Source organism: Haliotis cracherodii, unplaced genomic scaffold (genome assembly GCF_022045235.1).
Source record: "Haliotis cracherodii isolate W230 unplaced genomic scaffold, xgHalCrac1.p SCAF_16, whole genome shotgun sequence".
Taxonomy (NCBI): domain Eukaryota; kingdom Metazoa; phylum Mollusca; class Gastropoda; order Lepetellida; family Haliotidae; genus Haliotis; species Haliotis cracherodii.
In genome coordinates this window covers 1,678,324-1,698,173 of record NW_027266271.1, presented here as the reverse complement: position 1 = coordinate 1,698,173, position 19,850 = coordinate 1,678,324, and the positions used below count along the sequence as shown (strand labels likewise).

Below are 19,850 nucleotides of genomic sequence, written 5' to 3'. Positions count from 1 at the left end.
TGCATCGATACAATGCTACAGAGACCACAGATGACCTTCCTCGGATCGGTCGTCCTAGGATCACCACACCTCGACAAGATCAGCAGATTACCCGTCAACACCAGCGACATCCGTTCCTAACTGCAAGTGAAAGTGCTCGACAGACCATAGGAACACATAATCAACACATTAGCCGGGACACTGTGATCTGATGTCTCCGTTCCAACAACCTCAGATGTCGCCGACCAGCACGTCGTCCCGTTCTCCAACCGCGGCATCGTCAAGCACGACTTCAGTGGGCACAGAGTCATCACAATGGGCGTCATCGTGAGTTGAGGCGTGTCATCTTCTCTGATGAAAGTCGCTTTTGTGTCTCCCATGCAGACGGAAGAGTAAGAATTTGTCCGCGTCGAGGTGATCGTTTCGCTGACAGAAACGTTGTGGAAAGGGATCCATGGGGTGGACCTAGCGTCATGATATGGGCAGGGATTGGACTTAATGCGAGACTTGGACCCATGCGCTACCATTGCCTTTCTGCAACAACCGTGTTCTACCGTGGCCATGCAGCCCTCAGCCCTGATCTGAACCCCATCGAACACTTGTGGGATGAGGTTCAAAGGTGTCTGGACAATGTGCGTCCAGTCCCTACAACTGTCGATGAACTACACACAGCTGCTCTGGATGTGTGCAGGAGGATCCCTAGGGCCTTCACAAATCGTCTGATCCACTCAATGTACAGAAGATGTGTGGCAGTGATCAATGCTAATGGTGGTCACACCAGGTATTGACTGATATTTTGGGTATTGACCCGAAACTGTGTAAGCCCTTAACATTTGAAAAAAACAATTATGTCATCTGCCTTTTAATCCATTAAACTGTCTTCAGTCAAATTTTTGTCAATCTTGCCCTATTAGTATTTCTTGTCATTACTGTTGAAAATAAATAACATGTATACTGCATACTCGACTTGCGTTTCTTTTGCGTGTGAGTATATATTACTAAATAAACTCCTAGCCAGTGTTCAAGGTAATCTTTTGACCCTTTGAGTATGTATATTTACTCAATAATATTCTCATTGAGTAATGCATAACCAGATTTTTAAATCACATTTACTGCAGATCTAAACCTCCTGGCCATTGACCAGAAAGAATATGGATCACATTCAGGTACTGGTAATACTGCTAAAACTGCTAAAGTTAGATTTCTAGTTTCGAAACATGGGTGCCAGCTCATGACATGTCCACATGCTACTGTTCAGAAGTAGTTCACCCTGACCTATTTCTGTTGCCACACAACACTGTGAACATGACCGTATCTATACTCAACAACAAAAGTTCACCAATATTTTAGTGTAACAAGTAAAGTTTGGTTTTCAATATTGTAGTACATGTATGGAATCTAGTCAAAAAAACGCAACTGCTACAGAAAAGCATGCATTCCATGCAAAAGCTGATTTTTATGCAAACCCCATGCATTTCACTACCCAAGAATGGGTATAAAAACATGTGTGTTAACGGGATTCCATATGCATTGTTTAGCATCGTTTAGCATCGTGCTGACAACCTTCAGAAAAACAACAAAATTACACAATTATTCAACATTACAAAATGCCACGCCTGTCCAAAAATGACCAATAACCAATAATCGACAAGACAACTGGATTTGAACAAAACACCTACAAAATCGATTCCAGCCAGCAACAGAGACTGCAAGAAGCATCCCTGGCCTTCGACGAATATCTTCACAAACCGTACATCATCGCCTCAGATGTGCAGGGATTGTTGCCAGAAGACCTGCCAAACGGAAACTACCGTCACGCACGTCTACAGTGGTGCAGACAGCGTCTATGCTGGACGGCCATGCAGTGGGGACAAATTCTATTCACTGACAAGTCTCGTTTTCACCTCAGCCACAGCGATGGACGGATTTGAGTGTACCGACGTCGAGGTGAACGTTACGTCAATCATTGTGTCATGGAAGAAGATCGGTTTGGGGGCGGCAGCATTATGGTATGGGGTGGGATTACAGCAAGACAGAGGACCCATTTGATAGTGGTAGAAGGAAATCTCAATGGACAGCGCTACCGCTACGAGATCATCGGTCCTGTTGTTCTGCCGTTTTTGTGTCGTCATGGCCCAGGCATTACCTTACAACATGACAACGCCCGGCCTCATATTGCTCGACTTGTTCAGGATTCTCTTCAACAAAACAATGTGAATGTCATCACTTTGCCGACTCGCTCCCTTGATCTCTCACCAATCGAGATGGCTGGGTGCCTTTGACGTCAACCATGTGTTCCACAGACACTCCAGGAACTTCGAAACATGCTCCAGCAGATATGGACAGATATCCCACAGGACTTTGTGCGACGCCTGGTCCAATCCATGGGACGAAGATGTGTTGCTTGCATCACAACCAGAGGTGGACAAACACGTTCTTGATTTGTAAATTGACATTTTGGCATGTTCATGTTTTTTATGAAATCACGCATTTTCTGAAGTCAGTTTGGCAAATTAAACCATTTGAACACTTACAGGAGTCTTTTATCTGTTGGAAACCAAAATTGTTTTTGATTTGGTAAAAATCATACCTTTGCATTTTATTAGTTACTTTTGTTGTTCAGTATATATACTGTAAAATGTGAAATTAATGCGTCTCCAAAAGAATGCAATCGCTGGCCCACAGCCAAAAATGCAATTCAATATGAATGCGACGTCGACACCCCTGCCTCTCAAGCATTGGTGGATTTCTATCTAAAGATGTCCTGAGTCAGGTTTAGAATCGTCACCTTAATCCAACCTTACATTAATCCAATCACACACCAAATAGCACCGCTTATTAGCGCCGAGCAAAGCATTCCGCAAAAACAATACATGCGCGCTGGCTCGTGTCGGCCTTTGATGCAGTCATAAAGAACAAAGGTGCGGCGTCTGTCTGGACTTGAAGTTGTGATCAGTGATGACATAAGTGAGTAGAACTCTTGTCTTGACCCCAGCAGTGACAATTCACAGGATGTAATTAGTGTTTAAATGACATTGTTTATATACTTTATATACAAGTGCTGCTCAATAAACAGTGGTGTGGAATACATCAGTGTATGTCCAAGTTGGTATTTTTGCTATCCAAAATGTCTTATTGTTGATATAAATGCAACTTTAAAAATGCGAGCTAAGACCTCTCACATTTTTCGCATTTAATTCACGCTCGCGTTAATTTCAAGATTTACAGTATCAGTTACACTCCTGTGGAGATTAAAGATCAGAAAAGGTCCCCAGTAACCCAGACCCAATGCTTGCTCAATGTGTTTGTTCATTGCATGGCTGATGTTCCTTATAATATTAACTAAAAAATTCTGATGATGCAGCTGCTTGATGATACTATGTTTCTGTTGAATTTGGTGAGGTACAATTTATGGAGATTGTATATGTTTATCATCGCCCCTTTGTAGTTTCAATTCTATTTAGATATTTTGTGTCTGAGAGAAGATCATAAAAGCTGTCATGTCAAATTTCCTATGTTGTCACTAAGTTTCAAGAAAAAAATTTCATGACCAGTGCAAATATAATCAAGAAATGTTAACAATTCTAGAAGAGGAAAACCGGTTACTGACAATGCAAAGTTTGACCCACGGTTTCACAGGGTCATAACACAATCAGCCAGCTTCTCCCTTTGCTGTGGTGGGAAACTCCCTCTTATGATAAGCCCAATTAAGGTATGGCGCATGTACACATACAATGTGGGGAACATAGAGCTCTTCAGTCAGAATGACAAACATATTCTCAGTGATGCATGCCACCATGAAAAGCCATCACACTTTGTAAAATTTTATGTCATTTGAGAATCATATAATGTACTAAAAACTTGTAGCTATATTAAACTGAATTCAGCTTTGATGTCTTTGCAATGCCAGATACATCTTGCTTATGGAAACATTACATTCTTTAGAATAGGGTTGGTTAGATGCATAAGAAAACATGTGATCTGTAAATAATTATGAATGGGAAAAGAAATTGTTAATCATGCAAGTAAAGGTCTTTTGAGAAACACAAAACATTTACTCTAAGGTGTAATCGATTAACTTTTCTTGACACCCCTCAAAAACTTAAGTGGACCCTTCTTACACTCTGCAAAACAAACATTACCACTTATCTAAGTTTCAGTAGGGAAATACAGTGCTGACTACATAACAACTGAACTAAACAGAGATATACAATACACAGTGTATACCAGCGAACTAGGTGCCAGGCGACAGACGGAGGAGAACATAGGAGCTGATAACACAGGTGAGTGCAGTTATTCACTTCCCACCTTGGAGTAAAATGTTCAATAGTCTCAACATTTTATTTGCAGCAAATACTTACATACATTCTATACAGGGTCTTACCTTGACTTACAAAATGGGTGTTATTACAAAATAATTAATTCTAGGGGTCCTTGGAGAAATATGAAGGTCCTGTAAAGTAATGAAATGGCATAGTGTACTCCACATTTTGAAAATCACTTTAGAGCCTGAGATGAATCAACGATCATGTGGACAGTGGTCACGATTTATTGATAAAATGACACCCATAACTGCTCTTGATGTGCTGTATATGTTGGGACACAGTTTATTCTTTTCTGCGTATAAAAATCTTGACATTTGTGCAAACTGGACACACATTTGTGCATCACATAAAACCCTGCTGTACAGTGTTAAACATTCAGTGGGGTCCTAAAGTCTCCAACCCCATCCGACCTCAGTCCCTTTAAAAGATTTTTAAAAAATCCAAGATCTTTTACTTGTTACTAGCAGGAACTTGTCACTTCATTTCTACAGCAGAAACACAGTGCCGTATTTGTTTTCATCATGCACACACATTTGAAACACATGAATCAGAGTGAAAGGAAACACACTGAAGCCAAGCTACTTTATAAATAAAATAATTTAATGACCAAAGAAAGTGAAATAACAACTAATAAGATGAAACAGCCCCAACCACACTTTTGTTTTAAAGCCCCCCTAATTTTACACAGAAGCATGAACCATTTTGACTTTACCAAATTCGAAAACAGCTGTCCTCACTAATAATAGTATATACTTATCTTTTGATCCCTAATGCTGTAAGTGAGTGTGTTAGCCTAATGCTGTGCCTAATGCCCAAAAATAAGCATTTCTGGTTTAATGACTTCACTTGGAGCTGGGGAAAACCTATACCTAAGAAACTGCTAAAGCAATCATATGTTCATAGTCTTGTCATACTTTTTATTCTTTGACAACAAGGATTTGCTTAAAAAATACAGATTTGCTTAAATGCACAATTAGTGTTAGCTGCTCAGTGTTGCTGTAACAAATTGGGTAGATTTCAAACAATAGTCTTCCTGGTTAATAATTCAAAGAAAATTAGATACCTGTATTTCGTCATCATACTAAAAAGTGTTTAGATTTTCAACAGACGTCCTCTTCACCATCATTAATGCTTGCATTTGTATATGGCTTCATATGATTAAACCTCGAAATTGAATATCAATGTAATCCATTAACATCGAAAATTGGACATCAACATAAAAAAAAGTACACCCAAGTAGAAGTTCCATAATGAAACACAACGAACACATAGTATTTTAATAATAATAATGAGTGCATGTGTTAGGTGCTGTTTTCCATCCACTATGTGGTTGCTCAAAGCATACTTATTACAAATTCCAGGGTAGAATAGGTCTTCAGCAACCGATGCTTGCCGTAAAAGGTGACTATGCTTGTCGTAAAAGGAGACTAACGGGATCAGGTGGTCAGGCTTGCTGACTTGGTTGATGCATGTCATCGATCCCAATTGTGTGGATCGATGCTCATGATATTAATCACTGGATTGTCTGGTCCAGACTCCATTATTTACAGACCACCGTCATATAGCTGTAATATTGCTGAGTGCGGCGTTAAACAACAAACCAACCAACCAACCAACTTATTACAACGGTCAATGGATTAGTGTGCACTCAACAATCATTTTCAGCTGCCTGGTGAACATACAATCCAAGCTGCCTTTAAAGGTTAACAGCCACATTGTCAACTCATCCTACCAGATATCCATTCACTGCTGCATGATCAGAGTCACAGAGAACAAAGTCACTTGCACAAAGTGAGTGAGTTGGCTTTAACGCCGCTTTTAGCAGTATTCCAGTCGCGGCGTGTCAGCTTAATGTGGGAGGAAAGCCCCAAGTGATGCATGTCTCAGATGTTTACCACTTTGTTGAAACCCACGAGCAAGGGTATAGTGTTGACAAACCTAGAAACATAATTGGGGCGAACCGGGATTCAAACCCACAATGATAGGTTTCTGCTTTCTAGCATCAGCCATCCCAGTTGCAGAATATTGGGATGGTGGGTGGGATGGTGGGTGGGATGGATTATATTAAAGTAGTATACTTGGTAACCCTGGATAGTTGACATTCTAATGAATTGTTTTTAAAAATACATGATTCCCATGAGAATTTGGGGTTTTCCATATATCCAGCAGTTTGGGGAACGCAATGGTACCAAATAATCATCCTTGTTGCTTTGACCAGTTTTGGTGCATATAATTCCGAAATCACCTCAAAAGGAATGTTTCCAGAATAATGCCAAGGACTTCAAACAATAGTTATCATTGCTATCAATTCTAAGAATACTACCTGTATTACATCTTTGAAGCCAAAATACAGGATTTATGGCAGTCACACTAACTAAATTTTCAGATTTTCAACAGACGTCCATTTCACTGTCCATTACACACAATTATTTGTTCCCAAATAGCACTATAGCAACCCTAGCTATGACCTGCATAATGGCGGGAAACCACTAGAGGTAGCTGAATTGGGGAGTTGGGTGGGAGTACTCCTGATGTAATAGAGGTAGTATTCTTAGAATTATTAACAATGATAACTGTTGTTCGATAATTCTTGTGAATCCTCTACCTCTATTTTACATCTTTACCAGAATATACCAGAGGGACCCAGCGGGATCTGCCTCCAGTAACTCCCTGTGTAATTGACAGTAGTCCTCTTCTGGAAACCATTTAATCACTGATTCTAATCCTGACCCGAGATAATTTCCTCTGAAATTTCTCTTGAGGACTTGAAAATCAGAATGCATCAAGAATCAGTCAAATACGTGATACCTTCACTAGAATAACCGTTATATTTCCGGTGCTGACGTCACTTCCGTTACATTGGATAACAACGTTTCTTATGGTCTATTTCTACCAAAAGACGTCATTTCCTGATTAGATGGGCCTTGTACTGCTATCACCTCACTGACGTCACCTCCAGTCATCTGTACCTAGTTCTTGAAGCAGTTGGTACTCAAGGTTCCAATAACCCATCCGACACCTAATAGACAGGATAATCAAGGGTGCATCAATCTGATGCTGCCGGTGTCGGATCCTCTGATTTTGTGAGCTGAGCAGGAACCAAGACGGGGAGTGGAATTCTGTGCCTGTGTATAACTCGCTGCAACGGAAGATTTAAGATATAAAAGTGGCTTCTATGTGGGTCTGTAGCCAAGAGAAAGAACTTGAGAGCTCTGATTGGAGAAGCCTGTCTGGGTGATCCACTGTAGGCCCCAAGACAGGAATAGTAAGTGTCCATGGCCCAACGGACACATGGTGGTAAACTGACTTTGGGCTACAAAATCTGGGAGCGATCTTAAAGTAATTGAAGTCCAATGTTGATCATGGGTCAGACTAGAATAGTCCAGAGCATGGAGTTCTGAAACTCTTGCCATGGCTAGGAGAAGAATGAAGGAGGAAGGAGGCTTTTCTGAATTTTTGGAGTAAGGTGGCCTTAGGGGCTCGTAAGATTCTGTTAAAACACAACAGACAGATTCCACTTGGGGATGATACGAGGTGTGCGAACATCTTCTTGTAGGAAGGATCTCATTAGTCTATTAAAATGGGATGTCAGATGTCCCATGTCAGAACTTATTGTCCTGACGTAGATGTAGTAGAAAGTCTGCCATCGTAGGGATGGAAATTGTATTAGTTATAATCCCTTGTCATCTTCTCCGCTGGACGTACTTATCCCTCCATTGTCATATATAAGGGAGGATGAAGGTCTCCATGATCTTGCCACAGCTTCAGAGGCAAGTCCAGAGTACTTAGATATCTGCATCTTTTGCGTGATAACTTCCAGGCGGTTAGATGTAGGCTGGGCAGATTGCTGTAGAATATGTTTGACCTGTGCTGTCGTAACAGATCTCAATGGAGAGGTAACTGGAGAGGCTCTTCCATTAATAGACTTAATAATCTGGGGAACCACACTCTGCTTGGCCAGATTTGTGCCATCAAGATTATCATTCAATGCATCTCCTACACCTTGTGGATGACCTTGTCCAGGAGAGACTTTGGTGGGAATGCTTATGCAAACAGACCCGCCAATCCATCGATAGCGCATCGATCTGGAGAGCCATTGGATCGGGAACTGGACTGACATAAACCATAAGTTGATTGTTTAGACAGGTGGCAAAGAGATCTAGAGGCGGTGTGTCCAATAACGTGGTTATCCAAGCAAAGATCTCGGGATGTAAGGTCCATTCAGTTGCCACTATTATCCCCTGGCGGAAAAGGCTCTCGGCAAGGATGTTCAGCTTCTCGGGACTATGTCTCACTTCCATCCGGCAACTGGAGGGATCTGCCAAGGCAAACAATCATGTAGTCTCACTCATCAGAAAACTGGATCTGGTTCCTCCATGTTTCTGAATGGATGCCACTACTGTGGTGTTGATCGTGGCTATGAGACCTGCTGGGTTGAATTGATAGGGATTGAATTATCGTAATAGTCTTGACGAATCGATCCTCTGGTGGACATAGATATCCCTTGTGGAGTTGGAAACACACTCTGATGCATCTGATGTCTTGAACCGGAGTGGTCTCGAACTTGGAGCACTAGGAAGCCTGGGTAGGTCAGAAATAGCTGAACCAGAAATAGCATGTTCTGGTGAAAATGAGCTTCTTCTTGGTCTGGTGCCAGGAAATCGTCCAGGTACCCATGCATTCGTACTAGATGGAGGTGGGCAAACCTGATGACTGGCGCTGTAATCCTGGTAAACAGCCAAGGGGCTATTGATATGAAACTCATATCGTCGACCATTGATTGCGAAGGTACCTCCGTGATGATGGGTGTATCGGGACATGAAGATAGGAGGCGTCTTGAAGGTCGAGGCTGATGAGCCAATCTCCTGTCCTTAAAGATGATCGCAATTTCCATACACATTCCATCTGGAACTTTGGAGGAGGTATCAAGGAAGGATTTGTTGAGGATCTTTAAGTCTATTATCATCCTAATGTCGGGCGAATTCTTCTTCGGAACTAAGAATACCAGAGAATAAAAACCTTTGGTCTTGTTGATCTCCGATGAGTTTCCAAATCCCTCGTTTCTTTAGTAGCTTCCTGATGGTCAGATCTGTGGCCGCTAGCATGGCTTCGACTTGACGAAATCTGCAGCTGATGGACCGGATATGCCAGGATGGTGTTGGTTGGTTTGCTGTTTAATGCTGCACTCAGCAATATTCAAGCTGTATGACCCTGGTCTGTAAATAATGGAGTCTGGCCAAGACAATCCAGTGATTAAAATAATGAGCATCGATCCACGCAATTGGGATCGATGACATACATCAAACAAGTCAGCGAGCCTTACCACCTGATCATGTTAATCGCGTCTTACGACGAGCAAAGTCACCTTTTACGGCAAGTATGGGTTGCTGAAGACCTATACTACCCAAGGTCTTCATGGGTCTGCCTGGATGGGATGCCTCTTGAAATGCAGTTTTTATCCATGAGCCACGACGTCTAAGACCTGGCGGTCGGACGTTATCTGTTTCAAATTATTGGCATATGACAGAAGACGCCCTCCCACTGGCCCCCGAGGCGGCATTATGTTGAAAGACGGTAGGCGTAAATCTTAGTCAATAGACATAACCAGGTTGAAAGGGTCAATAACGGCGGAATGGTTGGCAAGGAAGTCAGAACCTGCGTTCACCTCTGCCCCCGGATTGCCCTGGCTATAAGATCCTTGTTTCTTGTAGCAGGGCTGACGAAACGAATCCATAAAAGATTGATGTTTGTCATACCCCTCGACTCGGTTGGAATGAATCCTTCCCGGAGGGAACAAACTTCTTCTTAGGTGGCTGTTTATATGACAAGTCTTTCTGATCCCAGGAATGCTTCGGTATGTACATTGGCAGCTAGGTTGATAGTTGACACCTGGAATCATTCAGTTGTGTCTTGTCTGACATGTCCCAATTTGCCATTGAACATCTTGGGAGCAGATATCGGTTGTGACATTATCAACCTTTGTGTGGTTGGAAACAGCTCTTGTGCTGGTAGTTGTTGATGCTGTACAAAAGTAGCTGTGAAGACATCCTGACTTGGGTGGAGAGTAAGTCTTCCTGCATTCTGACTACGGTGTCGAATGCTATGGATGAGTCCGACCTGATCTGCCCAAATGATGTCTGCAATGGTGCAATGGTGGAATGATGTGTCTGATTCCGGCGAGTTGTTATATGTGCCAATGTCCATTGAATGTCTGGATGCCATAGACAGGTCTTTAATCTGGGCAGCAGGTAACATGACTTTAGTATTAGGGTTGCGTACTAGCTTCATCAAGTATTCGTCCAAAACTTGATGGTCCGGCAGTGGAGAATCATGGGTTTTATACAACTTCCACTTCAATAGAGGTAAGGGTAGCCAGCCATCATGTCTGAGCTTGAGTAGACTTTCAGAAGCCTTATGTGCCACCTTGCCTGCAACACTTGGCCATGGCAATGTCTGGTGGATATGTTGAGATGATGTAGGAGCATGACATCCTCTGTATTCCGGCATCTTAGGTTGTGAATTTTCTGTCATTGTAGGTTGGAGTATAGGCATAAGATGATATAACCCCTCAATAAGTTCCACAAAGCTGTATCTCTCTGTATAAATCCTGCTGGGGTGAATCTTCAAACTGATTAATCTCCTCATATAAGTGCGATTCCGCCTCAGAATGATCATGGGTAACTCCCGGGAGGGTTGGATGTTCGTCATAATCCATACACTCAACGTGTTCCCGGTGCGGTTAATCATCCGCTGGTGTCCAGGACTCCGCTATGAGTAGGATCCATGCGGCTTGTGACGAGTGCCAACTGCTAGGCTGTCCCATGATGTAATCTCCGTCTCGGTCAGTAGACCCTGGACAGTCTCGTGCGGTCCGAGCAGTCGGCTTCGGTTCCGTCGGTTGATGGTGACTATGCGGTTGAAGTGACGCTCCCGTAACAGTCTGCTGGGCTACCGTGGGGTCTGTGTGGTGACTGCACGGTGTCTTAGGTGAGGAAGATGGTCTTGCGGTACCCAGACGGGACCCATGCGGAGATCTAGATGCCGTGTCTCACGGGAGGGTAAAGCTTGGAGCTTTTACCTGGCTGGTCCGTATTGTCATCTGGGGTAGGCTGTACAGCTGTGGCTGTGGTCTGAACAATCACATTGACCGCAATCACGTTGACCGCATTCACGTTGACCGCATTCACGCCGACCTTCTTCTTAGCAGCTTATCTTCTTCTAGCTTTAGTCAAGGCTTCTGCTAGTTTGTTGAATGCCTTCTTAGACAGAGTAGAGCACTGATCACATCTTGCCTTTTCAGTGCATTTAGCTTCTCTGCACTTCCAGGGGTTGCTGTGAGGATCTCCCATGATAATCAAATGGCCACACTTCTTACAAGCAGGAAGAGGGGGAGACTCCATGACGACCTCACAAACACACTCACACCAGCAATACTTATGTGAGTATGATCCTCACTACAATTAGCATCTTTTAATATGACTTAATATATCTTTTTTAAGAAAACAATAGAACAATCTTAGATTAAATGTCACTACAATCAAGTGCTTGATCATTTACTCAAGCACACAGAGGAAAGAAGTGAGGTTTCCCTCCATTACGCATGTCATAGCTTGGGTTGCTATAGTGCTATTGAGGAACAACTAATTGTATGTAATTGAAAGTGAAATGGACGTCTGTTGAAAACTCCTGGTTTTTAGTCAATTGATGGTTGTGAAACGAATAAGTCAACAGCAGGTGGATCATCAGAATTGTAGACATCTGGATCAGATCAGATGGAGTATCAGACACTAGACATAAGTCCTGGGTTTGATCTCCTGCATACTAAGAAGGTTCCAACTGACTGGATTATGCCATGTCAGAATCAGATGTTTTCTTCTTGACCGTTTCACTCCTTTTTGACATTTTCCAGGATTTACTGATGCTGAGAAATTCATCCCTTGGGAGAAAAGCAAACTGGACTCATCTATATACTGAACAGCTCTGCACTTCCATGTTTGTGGAGGAGACACCATCTTGTTTCCCACAACATGTTTATCACCAAAGAAAATAAAACGCCAGGGTAACATATCCTCTTCAGCTTCTACGCAGGTGAGAAACACGGTCTAGTCTTCTTGTAACCAACGTAAACTGAAATTCATTCATTACATGGTGTGAAAACGATAAAGTTTCATGTTATGACAACTAAAAAAACCCCTAATTTCTTCTTCTTCTTTTTTCCGTTAAAAGGAACACAGAAGGGAAAGATGTGAAGATGTTTAGAAAGGGATATGCCATTAGTATAAGGACTTCTGTTGGAAATCTATAGGTTTTATAGCATGATGACAGCCAAAATACAGGATATCTGGAACTGAAGTAGTAGAGGCTTGCAAGAATTACTTGAGGGGCAATGACTCCAGTCACCAGGGAATCAGAATAACAAGCAACTAAACAAGAAAAGTTATCACTATCCCCCGCCATAGGACACATTAGAATTTTGCTTGTTCATAAATTAGTAGTGAACATAAACTATACAAAAGAGTCCTATAAAGCCTTTAAAAGGGACAGCCACTTTGGCGACTTAAAGTCATTAGAAAAAAATGATCAAATGTGAAATTAATATACACAATTGGTCCCTTCTATGGATAACTCAGTCTTTATAAGTATCACTTAGATAAGCTAACTTCAGTAGTTTCTGAGAAAACTTGCCCCAATTGCACACACTATGCACCAAGTAAAAATAGCATTGACCAAGGGCCGTAACTCCGTAAAAAATAATGCCCAGTAGGCAGTAATATAAACCTCTAAAATTCATTAATAGCAAAAGGCAACAATTCAGCATGTGTCTGATAAATGTGGAAAATTTCATCTGGAATCGAACCATACCCTTATTGTTTTCTAAGTCGAACTTGTTGCCATGGAAACGTAAAAAATAAAACTTTTTATAAGTGCTAAATCTGAAAGGCACCAGTTCAGTATGTGCCTCGTAGACATGCAAAGTTTTGTAAGAAAGTATTTAAAGATTTTTTAGTTATGCTCCGGAAACGAACACCACCCTAATAGAACATAGGTCCAACTTGTTGCCATGGAAACGTAAAGAATTAAAATATCTAAAATTCCTAACAGCAAAAGGCACCAGTTCAGTATGTTCCTGGTAGACATGCAAAGTTTTGTAAAAAAGTATTTAACAGTTTTTGAGTTAAGCTCTGGAAATGAACACCACCCTAATAGAACATAGGTCCAACTTGTTGCCATGGAAACGTAAAGAATTAAAATATCTAAAATTCCTAACAGCAAAAGGCACCAGTTCAGTATGTGCCTGGTAGACATGCAAAGTTTTGTAAAAAAGTATTTAACAGTTTTTGAGTTACGCTCTGGAAATGAACACCACCCTAATAGAACCTAAGCCCAACTTGTTGCCATGGAAATGTAAAAAATAAAAATTTCTAAAATTATTAAATAGCAAAAGGCACCAGTCTGATAGACATGCAAAGTTTTGTATAGAAATATTTAACGGATTCTGAGTTATGCTCCGAAAACGATTTTGGGATACATGCACACACCCGCACACGGACGCACGGACGCACGGACAGACGGAACCCATTTCAATATCCCCGCCAACTTCGTTGGGGCAGGGGATAATTAGTCTGGCCTTATAACATATCAAAACTTGACATAATTTACTCCTTTGGCTAACTACATGAAAGATGTCCATATCACTAAATGTGTTTGACAAAAACAGACGGTCATTTTAATATAGTGAGTATGGTTTTACGCCACTTTTAGCAATATTCCAGCAATATCTCAGCGAGGAACACCAGAAACAGACTTCACACATTGTACCTATGTGGGTAATCGAACCCGGGTCTTGGGCTTGATGAGTGAAAAGCTTTAATCACAAGGCTACCCAACCATCTTTGTTTTAAAACAAGCTGAAGTGACTAGTGTCCTACTCAGCATGGGGCCTACACACCTGATAAGTTGAAAGATAAGGTATGTCATGGATTTACTGATAACAAAATACATCTCCACCTACCTAATAGGTTCATCATATGCTGCTAGCAAAGGTTGCTGCATGACCATTCAGAAACCTATCAAGAAAGCTATAGATAAGATTTGTTTGTTTGTTGTTAAACACCACACTCAGCAATATTTTCCAGCTATATGACGGCAGTATGTTAATAATTGAGTCTGGACAAGACAATTCAGTGATTGACATCATGAGCACCAATCCACGCAATTGGGATACGATGACATGCATCAATTAAGTAGCAAGCCTGACCACCCGATCCTGTTTGTTGCCTCTTACGACAATCATAGCCGCTTTTTACTGCAAGCATGGGTTGCTGCAGACCTATTTTAACCTGGATCTTCATAGGTCCTATAGATAAGAAGGAGAGCGGACAATATACAGAACAATCTTACGATTTTCACTCACACACTTGTAACGCTTTACAATTCACATTCTTTGAACTCATGAGATTGAAAGAGAGATTTGAAGGTGTACTTTCACCACATTAACCCAACTGTCAAATGTTCCTACCTCACATAGGGAAAACTTGAATCATTTGATGACTACATGTGACACTACAGGTGTCATTGTCTCTATCCTGGATATGGAAATGAGAGAAAGTATTTGGCTTGACTTCTGATATGCTGCTGTGAGGATGTTGTTTCAACTTAGGATGTGATAATGAAGCAGAAATGCTCTATTTTCACCAGCAAGGATGCACCAGCAATTCTATCTCTACCAGCTGTATTTTATTTTGTAAGATGTTTTAGCCACACTCAGCAATATTCAACCAAAATGATGTCAACCACCAAATAGGACAGTATGTTCCAGACAAACCAGTGATTAAAGTCCAACACATCCGGGCTAAATGACATGCAATTAACATCATCTTTCTTGCAAATTGAGGGGTGAACTCTTTGATTGCCTGGTGGACAGGTTAATGTGGAGGGGACACATGGGCTCTTATAACCCACTGACCTAGAGAGGATTATGATGGTACAAATAGATTCCTGTTCTTGCAACTGAGATGTGCAGGGAGTAAGCCTAAATGCAAGTTCTATCTATCATCATTTCCTACAAATTGTCCCTGGACATGTGCACAGGAGTAGCAAGTCTCCTGGCAGATCTGCTCATAAGAGCACTCATCCAGTGTGCATCTCTTTTACTCTCCACTACAATCTTGGAGGTGTTTGGCATGAATTACTGTAATCACCAAGGGCTGTGGGCTGCGCATGTATGGTCAGGGGATGCGATGAATGGTTTGAGGTAGTCTGTTTAGAACTGTCTTGGTGTTCAGGTTTCAGAGAAGATTTGGTTTGGTGAACAGGCATTGTATTAAAATTACACTGTAACCAAAACCTTAAAGATATTGGTTCCCTACAAAACACTTGACATGTTTCACCTAATATTAAAATTTAAAAGACAACAAGGATGTAGTAAATGAAATCACTGCCAAAAAAAGGGTTAAACATATTTATTATTGATAATTATTAAATAAGATACTTACATAATTTATTTTTGACTGAGCAATGTTTCTCATCTTCAGTTCTTCAACATGGCATACTCTGAGGCAGTGGGCAAGGACCAAACAATGACTTTGTCAGAACTGGTTCAGAGTGACTTTCTGTATTGTGACATCTGCCAGCAGCAGTACTGTCAGCCTGTGCTCTTGCCATGTCTCCATAGTTTCTGTGTCTCATGTGTGTCTCATCTTAAATCGGACATCAGCAGGAATGGCAACTCATTGCTACAACTAACCTGCCCTACATGCAAGTCAGCAGTCATAAAGCCAGACATCAGTCTCAACCAGCTTAACATGTTCTTACTTAACTTGTGTCAGCTGTTGAAGTTAAAAGCAGCAAACTCACGTTTATGTGAGTACTGAGCATTTGATGGGAAAAAGATAAGTGCTACAACTCTGTGTCTGGAATGTCAGGACGACATGTGTGATCCATGCACACGTGCACACCACCGTACACGAGTCACACGGGATCATAAACTTGCTCCACATGAGCAGATCAGAAAGGGTTTATATGATCATGATATACGAAGCCATCAGCAGATTATGTGTTCTGACCATAAAGAAAGTCATCTGAATGTAATGTGCGAAAACTGCTTGCAGGTAATATGCCAAGATTGTGCCCTCGAGGCTCATGCTGATCACAAGGTGTCCTCAGTGGAACCTGGACTATCCAAGTACAAGAAGCAGCTGATGAGGTTTTTACAAGAACTGGAGACACAAGTACCAGCAATACAGAACTATGTTGCTTTCCTGTACACACATGAGACAAATATAAACAAGAACCAGAAGGAAATTAGCAAAGAGAGCACAGACCAAGCAGATAGCTTACATAAACTGATTGATCAACAGAGACAACAGCTGTTAGACCAGCTAAATGAGGCATGCCAGAAAGAGGTCAGAAAACTACAAGCTAAATGCAATGATCTCAAACTTGCAGAAATATCGATACAAGAAAATACAAATCTTCTTGGTTATCTGGAAAGATTTGGGAAACCAGAAGAAATTATTTTAATGTTCAAATCAATTGCTGAAAGGATCAACCAAATGAGACACATGAAACCTGATGGTTTAAGTCACAGGCTCATGACTCGATTCACATTAGGTTCATTAACAGAGATGAATGCACAAATAATGTTTGGCCATCTCAATATCAGCAGCGTTCCATTTGATCAAGATGATTCTCCACAACCACGTCGGACAGCCCCAACTGTGATGCCCTCTGTCCTACAAACTCCTCAACTAATGGCTGTGTTTGATACTAAACTTAATACGGACTCAGTTGATGCTTGGCCTACTGGCATCTCTGTGACTCAAGAGAAGGATTTTGTTATTGTGGACAGGGACAACAAGAAAGTGAAAATATTTGAAAAAGAAGGCAAGCTTAAAAGAGAATTCCCAGGCAAAGGAGATCATGCACTAGGAAGTCCATTTGATGTCACAATTCTGCAAAATAGCAATATTGCTGTCACTGACTACAAGAATGAAGATGTGAAGATATTTGATCAATTAGGAAACTGTGTAACAGCAATCACTGGTCACTGTCGGCATCCTCGAGGAATAACCACAAATAAGAATGGACAAATCATTGTGGTAGACTGTCATTTACATCAAATAATGACTTTTCATCCAACAAGTGGGGAACTTCTATCAACAATTAGGGCTATGGATAACAATTATGATCAGCTGTTGACAGACCCCTATTACATCACTATGACTAACAATGGTGACTTGGTGGTAACAGATCAAGCTGCTCCTAACCTTAAAATACTTAATCCCAAAGGAGAATCCCTGACTCAGTATGGGACATACGGCACACACCAGAACCAAATACTGCAGCCATATGGTGTTTGCATTGACAGCCATGGATATATCTTTGTTGCTGACCACCAAAACAGCCGAATACATCTGTTGCTCCCTGATGGTAGATTCTTAAAGTTCCTCCTTACAAAACAAGACAAACTCTGCCATCCAGTGTCAATCAATTTGGACAGTGATGGTCACCTTGTTGTAGCCGAGGCACTTGGAAAAATCAAAATATTTAAATATATTTGATCACAATGTTGGGATGTAAAAATAAATCCAGAAGATTAAGGTTCAGTTTCAGTGAAGAATCTGTTGATAACACAAGGTCACTTGCACCTTGGCCAGAGGTGAAATACAGACAATGTATGTCAAAACGTGTCTGCTATGATGAGTTGTGTTTTAGGAATGATTACAAAATCATCTCCAACAGCATATATGTATATAGATTACTACACTTATCCCCATCAGATACTTCTTTTTATAACAATGAGCGCATTTCAAAACATTATTAAACAAGCAAAACCAAGTTAGATATACAGTGATTCCTCGCTGTACCGCTGTCATCGGGGTCCAAGATCCCAACCCTGCGTACTAGAATAGAGCATTGTACAGATATTCATTGCTGATGTTCACATTACGTAATGTTGGCAGTGTATAGAACTGTGGCGCAAGTGTTTCACAGTGGCATGGGACATGTAGATCTATGTAACACTGATCATTGAGGATGATTCAAAATGCATGCGTAAAAAAATAAAAAAAGTTTTTAGTATAAATGAATCAAAGTACAGTGTATTATTTTAGGACTGGATGTTATATATGTAGATTCTATATAAGGTAACAAACTGTTGTTATTATATTATAGTTTCTCGGAAGAAACATGGTCCGATCGACATTATCGATCGATGACAGTGAATTACAAAGCCTAACAAGCCTTGTAACCATACTAATGTGAGACCAAGGCTTTGATTGGTTAATATATGATGACATGTCTGTATGCACCTTATGTACATGTACATTACGTGTGTAACTACACGGTTATTTGAGCAATTTATAAAAATCAAACAAACACAAACGTAGATTTGAGTGGATGTACAGGGAAACATGTTGCGTTGAAACACTTGAAAGTGGCAATTATGACCATGTACATGTAGTAATGAACACATTTTTATTTACTAAACAAGAGTCATCTGAAGATGACATATCCCCCCAACGTGGCATGTCAGTAAACTGTGTGTACCTTCAAATGTATTTAGATAGGTAAGGAAATCTTTTTCCTTGATGCCAAAACCAGAAATATAATGAAGGTTATTAAATATTGGTTCATGTAGCTCACTTTCTGATGATCTCAAATGTCAGGGGCTACAAATTAAAAAGATTAAAATCTATAAATAACAAACTGCACTACTAGTGAACATGATTGATATGTGCATAAAGTTTGGTGAATCTCTCTCGCATGGTTTAGAAGATATGCTCCAGACGAGGACATTTCCCTAAGGCTATCAATTTTCAATTTAAATTGAAAAAAGAAAAACAAAGAAATCTGTTAATAGCAAAGGCACCACTACATAACCTGCTTGATAGGTGTAAAAACTTTTGAGAAGCTAGGTTGTATGGTTCGGGAGATATGGTCCAGACAAGAGCACTACCCTCAAATTTCCTAATTTCATATTTCCATGGAAACGACAAAAATATAAAATTCTAAAAATCTCTAAATAGCAAAAGGCACTACTACTGAGCCTGATCGGTAAGTGTACCAAGTTTTGTGAAGCTAGGTTGTATGGTTTAGGAAATATGCTCCGGACAAACAATGATTACAGACGGACAGACGGACATACTGATGGCTATATCCCCCCGTCATTATATGTCGGGGGGATAAAAAGGCACTGATTTTTGTTTGTTTTTTACGGTCCCATTCCTCTGTTCTCAGTTGTGAGAGTATACAGCGAACTTGCAACACTTGCATAATTAAACAAGAGTCATCAGAAAGATGACATATCCCCCCGGCAGCTGTCTGTAAAGTAACCACTAGTAAATGTGCAATTCTGTATGTAATGAGTCAACAGTTGAATGTTCTTTAAGAAGCATACATTGTTTACCCACTGAATGGTTTTCGAATTCTGGCCTGTAAACGAACCCGCTCCCCAATGGAGTCTAGGTCAAACTTCATTCCATAAAAATTGTAAAAAATAAAAATTTGTAAAAAAATAATATCATAAGGCACCACTTCAGTATG

General features: G+C 40.9%; 1 protein-coding gene and 1 pseudogene across 2 annotated transcripts in view; one reads left to right on the top strand and one right to left on the bottom strand.

The window, feature by feature from the left end:
- The window catches only part of LOC139463729 (islet cell autoantigen 1-like), a 341,431-nt gene that overhangs the window by 41,655 nt on the left and 279,926 nt on the right, over nt 1–19,850 (bottom strand). The window lies entirely within an intron of this gene.
- On the top strand, nt 15,848–17,866 carry LOC139464091 (tripartite motif-containing protein 2-like; annotated as a pseudogene).